This window comes from Labeo rohita, chromosome 4 (genome assembly GCF_022985175.1).
Source record: "Labeo rohita strain BAU-BD-2019 chromosome 4, IGBB_LRoh.1.0, whole genome shotgun sequence".
NCBI lineage: Eukaryota > Metazoa > Chordata > Actinopteri > Cypriniformes > Cyprinidae > Labeo > Labeo rohita.
The window spans coordinates 41,061,569-41,080,320 of NC_066872.1; the positions used below are offsets into that span (position 1 = coordinate 41,061,569).

Sequence of the window (18,752 nt, forward strand, 5' to 3'; positions counted from 1 at the left end):
ATAGAAAAAGAAAAATTATTTTGATAATTTAGCTTCTAATAAATCAAGAATTTATAATGATGTGAAACTACATATGTATTTTACAACAAACACCACAAAACATATTCACCATGCAAGTCACAGGTAGTCTAAAGGAACACCATTCACCACAAGGGTAAGACAAATTCAGACATTTTAAACTTGAACATAGTACCACGAAAACAAGAATTTTTCAGCACTCGACCTACAGTGATGCAATTCACAAAAATCACCACAAGAACACGCAACACGTTTAGTTTAAATAACACTTTTTGGCTCAACTTTTTTGGGTTGTCATTTTCAATGTAAAACAATCAAAAAAAACAAAACAAAAAAAACATTTGCCTTTCAATCATTTGCAATAAAACAACCCATACATTCCACAATCAATACCACAAAATATATTGACTGTGCAAGTCACAGGTAGTCTAAAGGAACACTATTCACTACAAGGACAACACTTGTTTTAAATTTCAGAGAACCACAAAAACAAGACATTTTCAGCACTAGATCTGCAGCGATATAATTCACAAAAATCACCACTGGAGAATACAATACATTTGCTTTTAAATCATACTTTCTGGCTCAACTTGTCTGGATTTTCATTTTTTATATTGTCTTTCTTTTTTTTTTTTTTTTTTTTAAGAAAAACAAGAATTTGAATATGAAACAAGCTATGCATTTCACAATACGTCATAAAATATTTTGAGCATGCAAGTCAAAGGTAGTTCAAAGGAACACTATTCACCACAAGGGTAACTCAAAAAATCATAGGTCACATACAGGTTGGCAGTAAAATATAAACTCCTGCTTATGGTTGAGCATGAGATTTGTGGCTCACAGGTAAGCAAGCTGCCTCATGGTTCTGGGGTTGCTGGTTTGATCCCAATCAGAACTCACTGATGTAACTGTGTTGTGTGAGTTTCTTACTTGCAAATGATTAATTTCATTTAAAATGAAGCTTTCAACAAAATACCATCCAAAACACAGTGGAATTCACCAAACACAGTAGCTCAGTTGGTAAAGCACTGTGATTTGATCCTGGAGACTTGAGTTCAAATCCCATTACTACTTATGGTAAAATTGTTGCCATTATATACTCTCACATCATAAGTATCTCAAATGCAAAAGCTCAACACAAGAACAATGGCACTACTGGTTTAGCACATGGGTGTCTGAGTTTAAGGCTGTGAATTAGGCATAGGTTCAAATCTCACCTTGACAAGCACCCAACTGAATTTTTAACTAATTTGTTGTACACTCATAGGTAAACAGTGAAATATAAGTTCCTTCACACATTTCAGCAAGACATCTGTGGCTTACAGGTAAAAGTGCTGCCTCATGGTTCAAGGCTGTGGTTGAGGCAGGGGCTCAAATCCCACCTTGACAAGCATACAATTAAAAGCTTTAATTTGTTGCAAAATCACAAGTTAACAGTGAAATATAAGTTCCTCCACATACTTTAACAAGATATCTGTGGCTCACAGGTAAGAGTGTTTCCTCATGGTTCAAGGCTGCAATTGAGGCATGGGTTCAAGTCCCACCCAGGCAATCATACACCTGAAAGTTTTAACTTGTTTATTGTAAAAGAGCAAGTTAATAGTGAAATATAAGTTCCTTCACATATTCAGCAAGAGATCTGTGGCTCACAGGTAAGAGCGCTACCTCATGGATTAGAGGTTGCTGGTTCGATCCCAGCCAGATCTCTGTGATATGTGTGAATGGTATATGAAAGAAGGGGTGCGGACGGTCGGGTCCCCCCCCGAGTTCCAGAGCGATGTCCAGCAGTGGTTATGCTTTTCAGCCTGAAAAAAAAATTAGCTGTATAAAAATTTCAACCCCCGTCCCTTCCCCACCTACTTAGGTTAACATCATTTGCTTTATGAAGGCATCAAAAAGAAAATGATGCTAACCTATACATTAACTAGTCAACAACACATTATTACCTGTCCATGCGCAGATGTCCATCATTACGGTGAATGTCTGTCCACACGTCCAAGAGCTGCTGTTGTCCTGACACATCCTTTACTCTCTAGAGTAAAGACATACATAATTACTCCATACTGCAGAACCAAAAGTGTTAGTATAAATAACAGTTAATACATGTCAGTTGATATACATACTTAGGCAGAGCTGGATAAACTGGATCTAGTGGTCCGTGGTCATGTGCACTACAAAGATAAAATAGTGATTCTTAATAATCATCACTGAAACTAATGATGAAGTGATGCAGTCTTAAGAAAGTTTACAGAAAAAACATGATGACATGATTTTATGCCAAGTAATAAAAAAATGCAAAGCATAAGCATAAGCATAAGATTTTGCCACCATCATTGGGCTTGATTGGTCTAAAACAGATATCCTTGCAAGATTCTGCCTCAATTAGTAGCTGCTGGACAGAGGATGAAGAAATGCCTGTTGTGGGCGGTTTGCGTCTTCAATTTGGGGCATGAAATGAAACACCTGTCGTCAAGCACCAAATGTAAGTAAATGTTCTGTTTGTCACATGCCACTCTGTCAGGTGATAATGTCATTGTTGATTAGCTGAATATGTGTGCTTTGGCATCTTCTGATCGTAACATGTAATCAAAAATGCATTTAAAAATTATAGTTAAATTTGACACAAGTCAGTGATGCAGTGGTGTAATTGACAAAAATAACCACAGGAGGGCTTAACCTGTTTAAGTGAATTTACTGCAGCAGTGTAATTCAGAAAATCACCACAGGAAGGCACAATCTGAGTACATTCATTAGACTTGACTTATGGCAGTGTAATTCACCAAAATGACCACAGGAGGGCATAACCTGTTTAAGGTAATGTACTGCAACAATGTAATCACCACAGGAAGGCACAATCTGTTTAAGTTCATTAGACTTGATTTGCAGCAATGCAATTCACAAAAATTACCACAGGAGGGCGTAGTCCATTTAATTTCACTCAACTCGATCTGCAGCGTTGTGTATCATTTTAGGACAGAAAAAATAAATAAATAATGATACAGACAATACAATTACTTAATTAAAGGATAAAAGAAATAACTTAATTCCAACATATTAACAATTGCATATTTAAATCGACTTACAGTAAGAAAAAAATTCTACAAGAGTACTTATATACTCAAAAATATAAACAATCGAAAGACAATTTATTTTTGTTTATATTGAGTTAATGAGTTACCAGTTATCAATATTAAAATTAATTGTTGGATCTTTCAAACATCAAATTGAGTGTGTTATTGATTCAGCCAATGTGATCAAAATCTCACTCCAGCCAGGGCTCATTAGTATATGATTTGTGTAGTTCATCCTCTACTGATGAATAAATATCTTATTTAATTTATTTAATTTAATTTAATTCTCTTGTATACAAGATTCTGGCAAATGTTTTTTTCCCCTCTGTGCATTATAAAGTCAGATTTTGTGACACTGCACAGCTTTTACAGTTTACAAAAAAAAAAAAAAAAAAAAAAAAAAACACAGGAGGGCACAACCCATTTTTTCAGAAAAACACCACAGTAAGGCACAATCACTTTGATTTGATTTGTGGCGGTGTAATTCACAAAAGTCACCACAGGAGGGCACAACCCATTTAAGTTAATTTATTCCAGGGGTGTAATTCAGAAAGGGAGGGCACTGGAGGGCACGACCCATTTAAATTAATTTATTCCAGTGATGTAATTCAGAAAAACACCACAGGAAGGCACAATCACTTTGATTCGATTTGTGGCAGTGTAATTCACAAAAGTCACCACAGGAGGGCACAACCCATTTAAGTTAATTTAATGCGGTGTTGTAATTCACAAAAGTCACCACAGGAGGGCACAACCCATTTAAGTTAATTTATTCCAGTGGTGTAATTCAGAAAAACACCACAAGAAGGCACAATCAGTTCGATTCAATTTTTGGCGATGTAATTCACGAAAATTACCACTGGAGGGCACGACCCATTTAAGTTAATTTATTCCAGTGATGTAATTCAGAAAAACACCACAGGAAGGCACAATCACTTTGATTCGATTTGTGGCGGTGTAATTCACAAAAGTCACCACAGGAGGGCACAACCCATTTGAGTTAATTTATTCCAGTGGTGTAATTCACAAAAGTCACCACAGGAGGGCACAACCCATTTAAGTTAATTTATTCCAGTGGTGTAATTCAGAAAAACACCACAGGAAGGCACAATCACTTCGATTCGATTTGTGGCAGTGTAATTCACAAAAGTCACCACAGGAAGGCACAATCAGTTCGATTCAATTTTTGGCGATGTAATTCACAAAAATTACCACTGGAGGGCACGACCCATTTAAGTTAATTTATTCCAGTGATGTAATTCAGAAAAACACCACAGGAAGGCACAATCACTTTGATTCAGAAAGTGTAATTCACAAAAGTCACCACAGGAGGGCACAACCCATTTAAGTTAATTTAATGCGGTGGTGTAATTCACAAAAGTCACCACAGGAGGGCACAACCCATTTAAGTTAATTTATTCCAGTGGTGTAATTCACAAAAATCACCACAGGAAGGCACAACCCAGTTCGATTCAATTTTTGCAGGGGTGTAATTCACAAAAATTACCACTGGAGGGCACAACCCATTTAAGTTAATTTATTCCAGTGATGTAATTCAGAAAAACACCACAGGAAGGCACAATCACTTTGATTCGATTTGTGGCAGTGTGTAATTCACAAAAATCACCACAGGAGGGCACAACCCATTTGAGTTAATTGGACTCAATTTCCAGTGGTGTAATTCACAAAAATCACCACAGGAGGGCACAACCCATTTAAGTTAATTTATTCCAGTGGTGTAATTCAGAAAAACACCACAGGAAGGCACAATCACTTCGATTCGATTTGTGGCAGTGTAATTCACAAAAATCACCACAGGAAGGCACAATCAGTTTAGATTCAATTTTTGGTGGTGTAATTCACAAAAATCACCACAGGAGGGCACAACCCATTTAAGTTAATTTATTCCAGTGATGTAATTCAGAAAAACACCACAGGAAGGCACAATCACTTTGATTCAATTTGCAGTGGTGTAATTCACAAAAATCACCACAGGAGGGCACAACCCATTTAAGTTAATTTATTCCAGGGGTGTAATTCAGAAAGGGAGGGCACTGGAGGGCACAACCCATTTAAGTTAATTTATTCCAGGGGTGTAATTCAGAAAAGGAGGGCACTGGAGGGCACAACCCATTTAAGTTAATTTATTCCAGGGGTGTAATTCAGAAAAATCACCACAGGAGGGCACAACCCATTTAAGTTAATTTATTCCAGGGTGTAATTCAGAAAAATCACCACAGGAGGGCACAACCCGATTAGGGGTGTAATTCAGAAAGGGAGGGCACTGGAGGGCACAACCCAGTGGTGTAATTCACCACCACAGGGGGGCACAACCCCATTTAAGTTAATTTATTCCAGGGTGGTGTAAGGGACAAAAATCACCACAGGAATTCAGGGCACAACCCGACCCATTTAAATTAATTTATTCCAGTGGTGTAATTCACAAAAATCACCACAGGAAGGCACAATCCATTTAGATTCATTTATTTGCAGTGGTGTAGTTCACAAAAATCACCACAGGAGGGCACAACCCATTTAAGTTCAATTTATTCCAGGGGTGTAATTCAGAAAAATCACCACAGGAGGGCACAATCAGTTCGATTCAATTTTTGGCGGTGTAATTCACAAAATTACCACAGGAGGGCACGACCCATTTAAGTTAATTTATTCCAGTGATGTAATTCAGAAAAACACCACAGGAAGGCACAATCACTTTGATTCGATTTGTGGCGGTGTAATTCACAAAAGTCACCACAGGAGGGCACAACCCATTTGAGTTAATTTATTCCAGTGGTGTAATTCACAAAAGTCACCACAGGAGGGCACAACCCATTTAAGTTAATTTATTCCAGTGGTGTAATTCACAAAAGTCACCACAGGAGAGCACAACTTATTTAAGTTAATTTATTCCAGTGGTGTAATTCAGAAAAACACCACAAGAAGGCACAATCAGTTCGATTCAATTTTTGGCGATGTAATTCACGAAAATCATCACAGGAGGGCACAACCCATTTAAGTTAAATTACTGCAGTGTTGTAATTCAGAAAAACACCGTAGGAAGGCACAATCTATTGAAGTTAATTTATTCCAGGGGTTTAATTCAGAAAAACACCACAGGAAGGCACAATCACTTCGATTCGATTTGCGGTGATGTAATTCACGAAAATCACCACAGGAGGACGGAAATCCAACATATTTTTATCAGTTGTGTATTTAAATAGACTCATTTCACACATGCACTACCAGTCATATGTTTTTGAATAGTAGGATTTTAATGTTTTTTAAAGAAGTCTCTCTACCAAGCCTGCATTTATTTGATCTAAAATACAGCAAAAACAGTAAATTTCTGAAATATTTTTAATATTTAAAATAACTGCTTTCTGTTTAAATTATTTTAAAATGTAATTCATTCCTGTGATTTTAAAGCAAAATTTTCAGCATCATTACTCCAGTCTTCCATGTCACATGATCTTGATAAAAATTGAGAAGTTGAGTACATTTTTTTTTTCAGGATTCTTTGATGAATAGAAAGATCCAAAGATCAGCATTTATCTGAAATAAAAAGTTTTTGTAACATTATACACTATACCATTCAAAAGCTCCTCAATATATATATATATACTGAGAAGAAATTACAGAAAGTAATACTTTCCTTTAGCAAGGATGCTTTTTTTTAGACATTTATAATGTTACAAAAGATTTCTATCTCAGATAAATGTTCTTCTGAACTTTCTATTCATCAAAGAAACCTAAAAAAAAGTTCTACTCGGCTGTTTTCAACATCATAATAATGCAAGATTTCTGAAGGATCATGTGAATGGAGTAATGATGCCTAAAATTCAGACAGAAATAAATTATATTTTAAAATATATTGAAACAGAAAATATTTAAAATATTAAATAATAAAATAAAAATATTTAATATTTGATATAAATAAATAATTAATAATTGTACTGTTTTTGCTGTACTTCGTATCAAATAAATGCAGGCTTAGTGAGCAGGCGAGACCCTTTAAAAAACATTAAAAATCTTACTGTTCAAAAACTTTTGACTGGTAGTGTACGTCTACAAAAGTACCTCAGGTTTTGTCACAGTTCAATGTAAAGAAGTATAAAGCCAGAATTTTTTCTGCCTGTTTCTGAACAGAGTAATCACTGAGTTACCAATCAGTAAAAAAAAAAAATAATTGTTGGATTCTTAAAACTTTCAGCCTGTGTGATCAAAATCTCACTCCAGCCAGGGTAAATAGAGTAGAGCAGACAATTACATGGCGAGAGTTCAAAATGTCAAAGCACTAAATGGTTCATTTGTGAATTTGACTGATCCATTGCAGCATCAACAATAAATAACAATAAATGATCAATAAATATTTCATTTAAATTATTAATTTAATTCCGCCCCCTCGAGTACTTTGAAATGCAGACATTATTTTTTTTTTTCTCTCTGTTTAAAAATTTTGTTGTGTAGCACTGGTTAAATTACAGTCAAAAATTTGAATCCAGACAGGTCCATTTCTCCTGGCCAGGTACAAAACCACAGTTTTCCATCTGCTCCACTAGGTGGCTTCAGCTAAATTTACTTTCAGCCTGACTCCATTAGTGTTTGACAACAGTGATGCTTGATTGCATTCATGCCGTTTAATGCTACGAAACTACAGATTGTACAGGTGACAGCTCAGTGACAGACTCACTTAATGTCACTCAGTTATGCTCCTGTCTGCAGCAGAATGACAGTGAAGGCGGATCATCAGTTCAGTCGTGATGCTACACGTGTTTCTGTTGTGTTTGTTTTGTTTTTGCACGTGTATCTGCACATCTCTCACCTGCGCTCAACACCTGCTGCTCCTCCGGACACTTCTTCACCTTCACAGCGATTCAGATCTTCTATAAAGGTAAGTCTGTTCTTATATTTCCAGTTGAGAAACTACATAAAGTGCTTGTGCTACTAGCCGGTTGCAGATGGTGTTTGGAGGAGGGACTTGCTCTAGAAAGTATTTGATTGGACAACATCTTTGAAGAGAATGTGTACTTTGTGCATGCATTTGTTAAAAGCATACTTTTATTAGGATATAAATGGTGTGATAGCTAATAGAGGTGAGCTGAGACCTGTGTTTCTGAGACAAACTGATCAAATATTAGTAGTACTGTTTTTAAATCTGTAACCTGTAGCATAAATATTCATATTTCAGTTTTGCTCTAGAAAAAGATTCTACCTTAAGACAGTTTGTCCTACTACAGGTTTGTTTGACTACACATTGCTAATATTTTATGTCTTTATTTATTCTCTTGCTACAGAATAAGGGATGGCTGAAGCAGAGATCTGGCATATGTGGACATTTGCTTCAATGATGGACATCTAATGACAGGTAATGCTTGTATTTCTTTATGTAATTGTACTTTTGTAACAAGATTTTTTTTTTCTTGCAAAAAAGCTGATTTTTATTTTATTTTAAATATATTTTATATAGTAAAAATACATTAAATTTATATTATTATATTATATTTCATTTCATTTTTGAAATATATAAAACATAATATAATAACATTTAAATATGAATATAATAGTATATAACAATATATAATATTTTTAATGTTTACACATTATACTTAAAATTTTAGATACAATAGAGTATTTATTTTTTGTTATTACTTAAAATTTTTTACTTAATTATAGTTTTTTAAAAACATATAGAAAAAATATACACATGCTACAGAACCTGATATTAATATTCTCTTCTTAACATTCTACTCTAAATATTTTTTTAATTGTTAAGGTTTATTTAATTGTACCTAGACAAAAAATGTGTTTTTATGTAATTATTTGTACTTTTTAACTTCAAAATTTAATATTCTTTTTATTTTATTTTGTATATTTTAAATAGTAAAATTAATAAAAATAATAAAAAAAAAAATATTTTAATATTATATATATATATTTTTTAAATTATATTTAATATGTAGTACAAAAATATTTAAATAAGAATGTAATAATATACAATAATATATCAAATATATAATATTTATTTAATATTTACAAGGTATTTTGTAATATTTTAGATACAATCTAAATCTGTTTTTTAAGCGTATAAATATTTTTATTTTTAACAAGAAAAAAATTTATGTTATTTATAAAATTTTAATTTTATAATGTTTATTTTATTTTTAATATTTACAAATTTCAAAGAACCTGATTTTAATATTCTATTCTAAATATTTACTACTTATTATAAAGGTTATTTAATTATAACTAGACAAAAAAAAAAAAAATGTAATTGTTTGTACTTTTTTTTTACCAAGAAAATAATTATTTCTTGCAAAAATATATATATATTTTTTAATTTATTTGATATAGTAAAATAAAGTAAATATAAATTATAATTGTAATTTAAAATATAATAATATTTAAGATATATTATAAAATACTGATTTTAATATTCTATTCTAAATATTTACTTATTATATACAAATAATTAATTTAATTAAATTATATTTTAATCTCATTATATTGGAAATATTAAAATTTGTATTTTTGCCCAACTAATTTTCCCGTTTTGAATATTGTTTTATTGATGTTTTTAATTCATTTTTTGATGTTATTGTTTCATTTTTTTTTTTTTTGAATATGTATACATGTGTTTATTTCTTATAGTAAATGAATACATTTTTGTGTGAGGTGGTGTGGCTGAGTGGTCAGTGGTCATGGCACAAGACCTAAACCCAATGTAGCAGATGTGGGTTCAAATCCCCCCTCTGCTGCGGATGTGAATGAAGAAGTGCATTTTTCGCAAATTTTTCGCAAAAAAAAAAAAAAAAAAAAAAAAAAAAAATTTTTTTTTTTTTTTCCTTTCTCAGGTCTGCCTCTCCATCTCTCTCTCTCTTCCCCTCTCAGGCCTGCCTCTCCGTCTCCAGCCCGCCTCTCTCATCTCCACATCCACCTCCAACCCAGCCTTCATCTGTCCTGTCTTTGCCATTTTACCGCCCCAGATATGGTTTGTCAGTTAGTCCGTGTTTCTCATGGCTCTTCAGCCAGTTTGTTGTACCGCCCCAAGTACATTTGTTAGGTAGTCCGTGTTTCACATGTTTTACCATTCCAGGTATTTTAGCCAGTCTGCCTCTGGCTTTCTGTTTCACTGCCTTTGCCGCCACGCTCAGTTAGTCAGTATCATGCTTTGTATTTTGCTGTACCCACAGCTTTCTTTCTTTGGTGTGGGGTTTGAACCCACATCTTTTTCTGTAACCTTGTCTGCAACCAACATGTGTTTAGCCACTAGTGCCATCATGGCTTTCACACTGACTGCTGACATTTGGGCCATTTTGTTGGATATAACATCAACAATTTAACATAAGCAATAGTGGGAATCAAACCTGGGTCTTCAGGATGAAAGCATGATGCTTTACCACCTGAGCTATAGAGCCTGGGGAGTTCACCTGGAGTTGGATGGGATTTAGAGTTGTGCTGTATATAAAGTAAATTTTTAATCTGAGCTGGGTTTGAACCCAGACTGTCACGCATGGAAGTCAAACGACTATCCATGGCACCATCTGAGCTATTAAGCGTAAGAGTTTAAAAAGTGTTTTTACTGATAATTATGATTTAAATGATAAGTACTTAAGCAACTGTGGGATTTGAACCCAGACTTTTCTGTAGCAAAACGCAAATAACTAACCACTGAGCCACAGAGGTTAAGAGACCACAGTTGTGTTAAAAAAAGTAGTATTTTATCTTAATAAAGTACTGATCAAAAAACATGAATTGCTTAGCAAATAGTGAAAAATACTTAAGTAACTGTGGGATATGAACCCAGACTTTCCTGTAGCAAAACGCAAATATCTAACCACTGAGCTACAGAGATTACGAGGTGAAAAGTTGTTGGATTTTGGTGTATGTCATTACTCACAGCAACAATTTCCAATAATAGTTTGAAATTCAGAACTTCATGTTTAAACAAATTACTTTATTTCTTGCATCAATGAATCTGTGAAGTTGTAAATTGTTTTGGATGTGCATTTATTTTTTATTTCTCCTAAGCTACATCAAAAATATAGCATGAATTTGACATGTGCAAAAGCAGGATTAGAACTCGGAGCTCCATGATTAAAACGCAAAGTTTTATCATCTGAGCTATTACACCTGTGAAATGTTAAGATGTTGGGGAAGAGGTTTTGTTGAAAGTTTTTGGTTTAAATTATGAAAAGTGCTTTAACAACTGTGGGATTCGAACCAAGACTTTCATGTACCAAAAAGCAAATGGTTATCCACTGAGCCACAAATTTTGAGATAAAATGACAATGTGTTTTTTAGAGTTATTTAGACTTTTTGCTCTTTTGATTTTTTTTTTTAACTTCTGCTTGGCAATTTCATCTTAATGAAGCACTAATTAAAGAACATTAATTGACTGATAAAATCAATTTGCCTTATTTCATGTGTACATAATGCCTTCCTTCATTTTTCACTTTAGCATAAATTACATTTTAAAAGTGATAAAAAAAAAATTGTTAGGTGTGGTGTTTTTGGTAGAAACAATAAAGAAATATGAGAAATTATCAGTTTTTAAACATGATGTCATGTATTTAATACTTACAATAAATGATAATGATATCTGCTGTTTTTGCACAACTGTTTTAGATTATATTATGATTTAACTTAATTTGCATATAATTTCATGAAATTAACTTTTGACATCAAAAAAAAGACCCCACCCCCCTTTTATCAAGTACTGAAACAAAACTACACCTGCACATCATAACCAATTAAACCAAAAAAAAAAACATGAAGTCATATGTAGTTCAAAGGAACGCCTTTCTCAACAAAGGTAACACTAAATCCGAAATTTTGTGAAAAATTAATAGAACCACATAATTAACAAAGAAATGAGTGACAACCAAAACTATAACCTATACTGAGTACAAATAACTGTATTTGTTATCTTTTTGAGGCTAATTAAGTACTCATCTGCCACAACCAATCACCAATCATTGTGTAATATCGAAATGACTGCACAGAGCACTGCACAGCTTCTTCCACACTCAGTTAAGATAGTTTCTCGACAACGGCTGCACAAGCCACACGCCACTATTTCATGATTGCCCGAATTCACAGATGACAAGTGTAACGTGTTTCATGCTTATTCTGATATTGAGTTATCTCACTCATCCTTCAATTGTTATCTTTTTAATATCTGTAGTAACAGCCTATAGTACCATGTTTATCAAAATAAAACTGATTGTAAAATGCAGACATCATTTTTGTCTATCTTCATGTTTCATGCATTGTAAACTTGTCCAGAGATCCACAGTATCAGTTCTACATATAATAGCATATAATTAGCTACACCTGGAGGATCTAATCAAGCCTACCTCAGTTTTATCAACTCATTCAGAGCTAGAAACTCGAGAAATCTGCCCAATGATCTTTTTTTTTAAATTAAGGTTTTACAGAAGACACTAGTGGTGTCTCCTTTGGAAAGCGGCGCCCTCCGGTGGTCACATATGCCAATGACACATTTCAAAAAAGTCTGAAAACATTTTTCAGAAAACCACCAGAGGGTGCAGCCTACCATATGTAAATCAAATGTATTTTCTGCAAAGGTTGTAGCTAAACTTGCGAAAGTGGCTCTTCTGAAGCAGGGATGATCTCTGCCTTCAACAGGTGTATCCAATCCTGCATCTGTAGTACCACCTTACTTAGGCTCAAATTCAAAGGAAATTTATTCTATGCTTTAGTCTACGCAAGCTCAGTCTGTGCTGTGCATTATGTGGTAATATTAGTGGTAAGATTGGCTGTGAGAGATTAGCTGACAGTTTTGTAGTTAATATGGGTTATAGTTCTGTTTATTGTTCTATGTTCTGTGTAATGGCAATTATGTGATTGTGTAATAAACTTCTAAATTAGTGTTACCCTTATAGAGAACAGTGTTCCCTTGAACTATCTGTGACTACCTATGTGGGTTTTTTTTTTTTTGGTAAATAAACATATATTCATCTTGTATTAATGAAATACAAGGGTCACTTTTTTTTTTTTTTTTTAAATAAACATATTCATCTTGTGTTATTAATGAAATACGAGGGTCACTGTTTTTTTTTTTGTTTTTTTTTGTTATTTTCTGTTTACAACTTATTATTATTAAACATCTTTGTAGTATTACAACAAACTCTGTGATGTAAAATATGATTGTTCAATTTTGAACATGATGATCACCTGCTAAGTACATGTGAAAGTCTGTCTTCAAATCCCACTAGCAGTAAAGCTCAACTTACCAGATGCAGTGGCTTAGTGGATAAAACACAGTGTTTTAATCATGAAGACCTGAGTTCAAATCCCACTATTGCTTATGTTAAATTGTTGCCATTATATTCAACAAAGTGCCCTAAACACCAGCACAGTGTGAGAGCCACAGTGGTTCTAGTGGCTAAATGCATGGTCTGTGTGTTTAAAACTGCAACTGAGGTATGGGTTCAAATCACATCTCAGAATGTTGAGAAATCAATCAGCCAAAAAAATAAATCAATTTCAACTAGTTTATTGTAAAATCACAGGTTAACAGTGAAATATAAGTTCCTTCCCATGTTTCAACAAGAGATCTGTGGCTCACAGGTAAGAACACTGCCTTACGGCTGAGAGGTTGCTGGTTTGGTCTCTGCAGTGTGAGTTAGAGACATCACCCAGAGTCCCAGAGCGATATCAAGCAGCTGTTATGCTTTTCAGCCTGAAAAGTAGAAGAAAGAAAATTAGCTGTATAATTTTTTTGATTCTCCATGCCTTCCTCACCTACTTAGGTTAACATCATTCATTGTTTAAAGGCATGAAAATTATGGTAACCTATGCATTAACTAGCAAACTGCACACATTATAAGCATTACCTGCCCATGTCCATCATTACAGTGAATGTCTGTACACACATTCCAGAGCTCTGCTTCTGTTGACTGAGTGTCCAAACACATTCCTTATTGTGTAGCGTAGACATAAATAATTACTCCATACTGTAATACCTGAATATTAAAGTTAATACATGTAAGTTAATGTATACACTACCACTCAAAATTTTTGAACAGTAAGATTTTAAATGTTTTTTAAAGACGTCTCTTCTGCTCACCAAGCCTGCATTTATTTGATCCAAAGCACAGCAAAAACAGTTACATTTTGAAATATATTTACTATTTTTTTACTATTTAGAATATTTGAATATATTTTAAAAATTTTGGCATCATTACTCCAGTCACATGATCCTTCAGAAATCATTCTAATATTCTGATTTGCTGCTCAAAAAACATTAATTATTATTATGTTGAAAATAATATTATAATAACATTAAATGTTTCTTGAACAGCAAATCAGCATATTACAATGATTTCTAAGACTGGAGTAATGATGCTGAAAACTAAGCTTTGATCACAGGAATAAATTACATTTTAAAATATTTTCAAATAAAAAACAGTAATTTTAAATAGTAAAAATATTTTACTGTTTTTGCTGTACTTTGGATCAAATAAATGCAGCCTTGGTAAGCAGAAGAGACTTCGTTTAACAAAAAAAAAAAAAATTTTTAAAAGCTTTGTTCAAAAACTTCCGACTGGTAGTGTATATACTTGCCGATAGAGTGTGCCCTACAAAGATAAAAGAGTTACTCTTTATAACCATCATAGATTTGCAAAGAAATAAATGTTATGAAATAATGTATAAACACACTGTATTGTCTGTGTAGAATCTTCATTTATAGAAAAATATAAAAATTTTCCTAAAGCTGTACAGTGTGAAAGAAATATAGTTAAGTATATCTCTTGTTTTGTAATGCTGTCTCAATGTTAATTGAATTTTTGTATTCACATGTTGTTGAAGTTGAGCTTATGGCCTTCTACCTACCTGTCTCTGTGTTTCAGTCTCTGGTTAATATACTACAAAGACAAAAGAGATGATTATAACTTTGAAGTTAAATGCCATGAAAAATATATAATAATAAATTGTAGCTCTCTGGTGGCTGAAGCATATATTATAAATATAGCCTTAAATAGCTTTATCTACGCCCATTGTTTGAAAACGCCCACTGATTAAAAAACACTAATTTGCACAACAGGGCGGGGCCAGAGTAGTTCTGGGTGGGGCTACACGTCACTCCACCCCTTAACTATTATCATTGGCTCCGTTGGGTTGGTGAAGGCGTGAATATATTTGTTGTAAGTGGCGCAGTTTTACAAAACCCTAATTATAAAATTACCAGAATTACACCAAGTCGGCACTGAGGACAAATCTATAACATTTTCAACATGTTAACAATAATTTAATTTCTTTCGGGTTTGCAAGGTAAATCTTTTTTTTCTCTGGACATCATAATGGCATCTTTGTGAAACTGTACATCTTTTTTTTTCTTTAAAGTTTATCATTGTATTCTATATATAAATTCTATATCATTGTATTCTATATATTAGATTATTGACAACAATGATTCTTCATAACATTCACTTAGTTTTCATACTGTTAAAAGTAGATTCTGCAGGTGACAGCTCAGTGACAGACTCTTAAATGTCACTCAACAGCACATATTACAGCTCGTCAACAAACAAAACCGACACAAACTGCTATAAAGTGCGGGAATCGAGTGTAACACTACTAACCTGTAAGTACGTTAACCTTCTGTTCTTCCGTTTGAATTCCTCAGTCATTATTTTTTTCTGCTTTAACATATTAAAAAATGTGTCTAATTATTATAAACTTAAGTCCAAAGCACTGAAAATAACATTAGATATTAAAACATGCTTAGAAGTAAGCTGAATTGATTAGCTTAACTGCGTTCACCTGTCTTAAACCTTAACAGAATTCTAATAACATAATATTAATAATGTAATAATATAAAACGAATATGGGGTCAAATTTAAACTGTGTAAGAATCATATTTTATTTTCGTAATGGCTATTTTACAGCAGTAACATTTTTGCAAGAACTTAATGTTTTTAATATTACATAGACACATTCACACACTTAAGACACATTCAACTTGCTGCTTTCCACTTAAAGGGATAATTCACCCAAAAATTATAATTCTGTCATTTACTCACCCTCAAGATCTTCCAAACGGAGTTTCTTTCTTCTTTTGAACACAAAGGATGATATTTTGAAGAATGTTGGTAACCAAACAGAAAAAAAATACTGTTTAAGTCAATGGCTACCAGTAACTGTTTGGTTTTCAATATTCCTCCAAAATATCTTCCTCTGTGTTCAACAAAAGAAACTTATACAGGTTAGGAACATCTTGAGTAAATGGTAACAGCATTAACATTTCAGGTGAGTAAAGCTATTTTAATATACTTAAATATACTTACTTATCTATATAATTCAGTGCAAGATGTTCATCACATCCTCCAACAGAGGGAGACATTACACCACAGGAGCCATCTGTATGTTTTGCTGGGTTACAGTCCTGGATTAATTTGCAATTTAGTTAAATTAATTTTAATTTTAGAAAACACTAATTAAACTTGAACATTTTAATTAGCAAATTCTTACCACACTCATAAAACAGCATCAACCAAAACAAACAAACAATGCATATGCAGATCTCAAGAAGTCTTGACTATAAAGTATTTGTTTTACACATTTATGTGTACACAAGGCATGTTTGTACAATTAATTATATCTTTTTTTCTTCACAGTGTGTACATCTACAGCAAGGCAACCGGGCTGAACCAGCGGTGCTTAAAAGAGGAGTGACACTGTTTAAATAGATCGGGCTCTCCAGGACAAGGCAGAAAGAAAAACATGGCTCTTTTGTCAAAGCCAGACAAAGCACCACAGACCAAAAGTGGGCAATTCAAAATTCTGAAGGGTAAGTTTTCACAAGAAAAAAAAAAAAAAAAAAAAAAGATGGAGGGGAAAAAGTTATCTAAGCCATTACGTTCCTTCACAATAGCTCTGGTTGAAGTTGTGCCTCTTCTGATCTTCTCTCAGCTGGACTTCTGCTTTCCAGCCTGTCTTCTCTGATCTCCAGTCATCCGAGAGGCTTCTGCCAGCCTGCGAGCTGTCAAAGTAGCCCTGGAATCAAACGCCACTCCATGCTCAGCTATGATCAAAGGAACACAGGTAAGGCAGCCACAGAGACACATACAATTGGCATCTAAAAAAGTAAGCCGTCTACCCCTCACACCCCTCCTTCCCTCCTGCTTTTTTATCTCCTGACTACTCTGACACCGAGAGGAGAAACGTGGAGCACATTGATCAGAATAAAGCAAAGTGATCAGGTTTTGAAGATGGGGGGGAAGTTTGTTCTCGCCTGAAACTTTTGGACAAAGGGAATTCTGGGATAGAGGTGAGGGCGCTGTGTAAAGGGACACTTAAAACGTTTCACAAGTTTTTTTTTTCGGCTTTGAACTATCTTTTTCCTGCTTATAATCCTCTAAACACAGAGATGCCTGTCTCAAGTCAAACACATCTTTTATTTCTTGAAAAAATGACCACACACACACACATAAAATATATAAATGGAGCTAGTTGTCACCAAATATAAGGTTTAGAGTGTTTTCCAGTGTTTTCACTGGTTTTATACATTGGTTTCAACCTTAATATATATGTTTTTTTTTATTCAGCTCTTATAACTAAAATTACAGTATAGACAAAAAAAAAAAAAAACATAAATAAATTTTTTTTTTTTTTTTTTTAAATAAGCATATTTTTGTTGCATTTTTAAATTTGAGAATAATATGTGACCCTGACAAACCTGTCTTAAGTTGCACAGGTATATTTGTAGCAATAGCCAAAAATACACTGTATGGGTCAAAATTATTGATTTTTCTTTTATGCCAAAAAAAGATATTTATAAATATATCAAAACTTTTTGATTAGTAGAATGCATTGCTAAGAACTTCATTTGGACAACTTCAAAGGCGATTTTCTCAATATTGTGATTTTTTTGCAAACCTCAGATTCCAGATTTTTATGTAGCTGTATCTTTGCCAAATATTGTCCTATCCTAACAAACCATACATCAATGGAAAGCTTATTTAGCTTTCAGATTATGTATAAATCTAAAAAAAAAAAAGATATATATATATATATATATATATATATATATATACCCTTAAGACTGGTTTTGTGGTCCGGGGTCACATACTAATACAGTACCATTCAAAAGTTTTAAAAAGAAATATTCTGATTCAGCAAGGACGCTTTAAATTGATCAAAGGCATTTCTAATGTTACAGAAGATTTTATATTTTTAAATTAATGTTCTTTTGAACTTTTAATTCCTTATAGAATCCTGAAAAAAAGTATCAGAGTTTTCACATAAATATTAATCAGCAAAACTGTTTTCAACATTATTAATAAGAAACATTTCTTTAAGCAGAAATTCAGTATATTAGAACGATATCTGAAGGATCATGTGGCACTAAAAACTTAAGTAATGGCTGCTGTAATTTCAGCTTTGCATCACGGGAATAAATTACATGAACAATTTTATAAAAATATTTCATAATATAACTCTTTTTACTGTATTTTGATCAAATAAATCAAGCCTTGTTGAGCATAAGAGCCTTTTCCAAAACATTCAAAGCTGTACCAAACCCGAAGGACGTTTCTAATATGACATTTAACATCACGTTAGAAATGACGACTCATATGACATTTAGTTTGTCACAGTAGGCAAAACAATTACTAATATGGACACTGTGTGGTTTAA

The 18,752-nt window shown here is 33.3% G+C and overlaps 1 protein-coding gene and 1 long non-coding RNA gene across 3 annotated transcripts in view; one reads left to right on the forward strand and one right to left on the reverse strand.

Moving 5' to 3' along the window:
* Positions 1-488: 488 nt before the first annotated feature.
* Positions 489-8,080, reverse strand: LOC127164141 (uncharacterized). Its single transcript, XR_007827602.1, has 4 exons — positions 7,912-8,080; positions 2,142-2,189; positions 1,965-2,050; positions 489-1,823 (listed from the first exon to the last, which is right to left on the reverse strand). It is a non-coding gene; the product is annotated as an uncharacterized LOC127164141 (long non-coding RNA).
* An 8,403-nt stretch (positions 8,081-16,483) lies between these two features.
* tfec (transcription factor EC) overlaps positions 16,484-18,752 on the forward strand; it is a 47,670-nt gene continuing 45,401 nt past the window's right edge. The window contains exons 1-3 of one of the 2 annotated variants that reach the window (XM_051108589.1): positions 16,484-16,905; positions 17,028-17,159; positions 17,272-17,385. The gene's annotated coding sequence lies outside the window, so the exon portion shown is untranslated. Of the gene's footprint in view, positions 16,906-17,027; positions 17,386-18,752 lie in introns of both variants that reach the window. The other variant, XM_051108590.1, reaches the window with a different exon arrangement.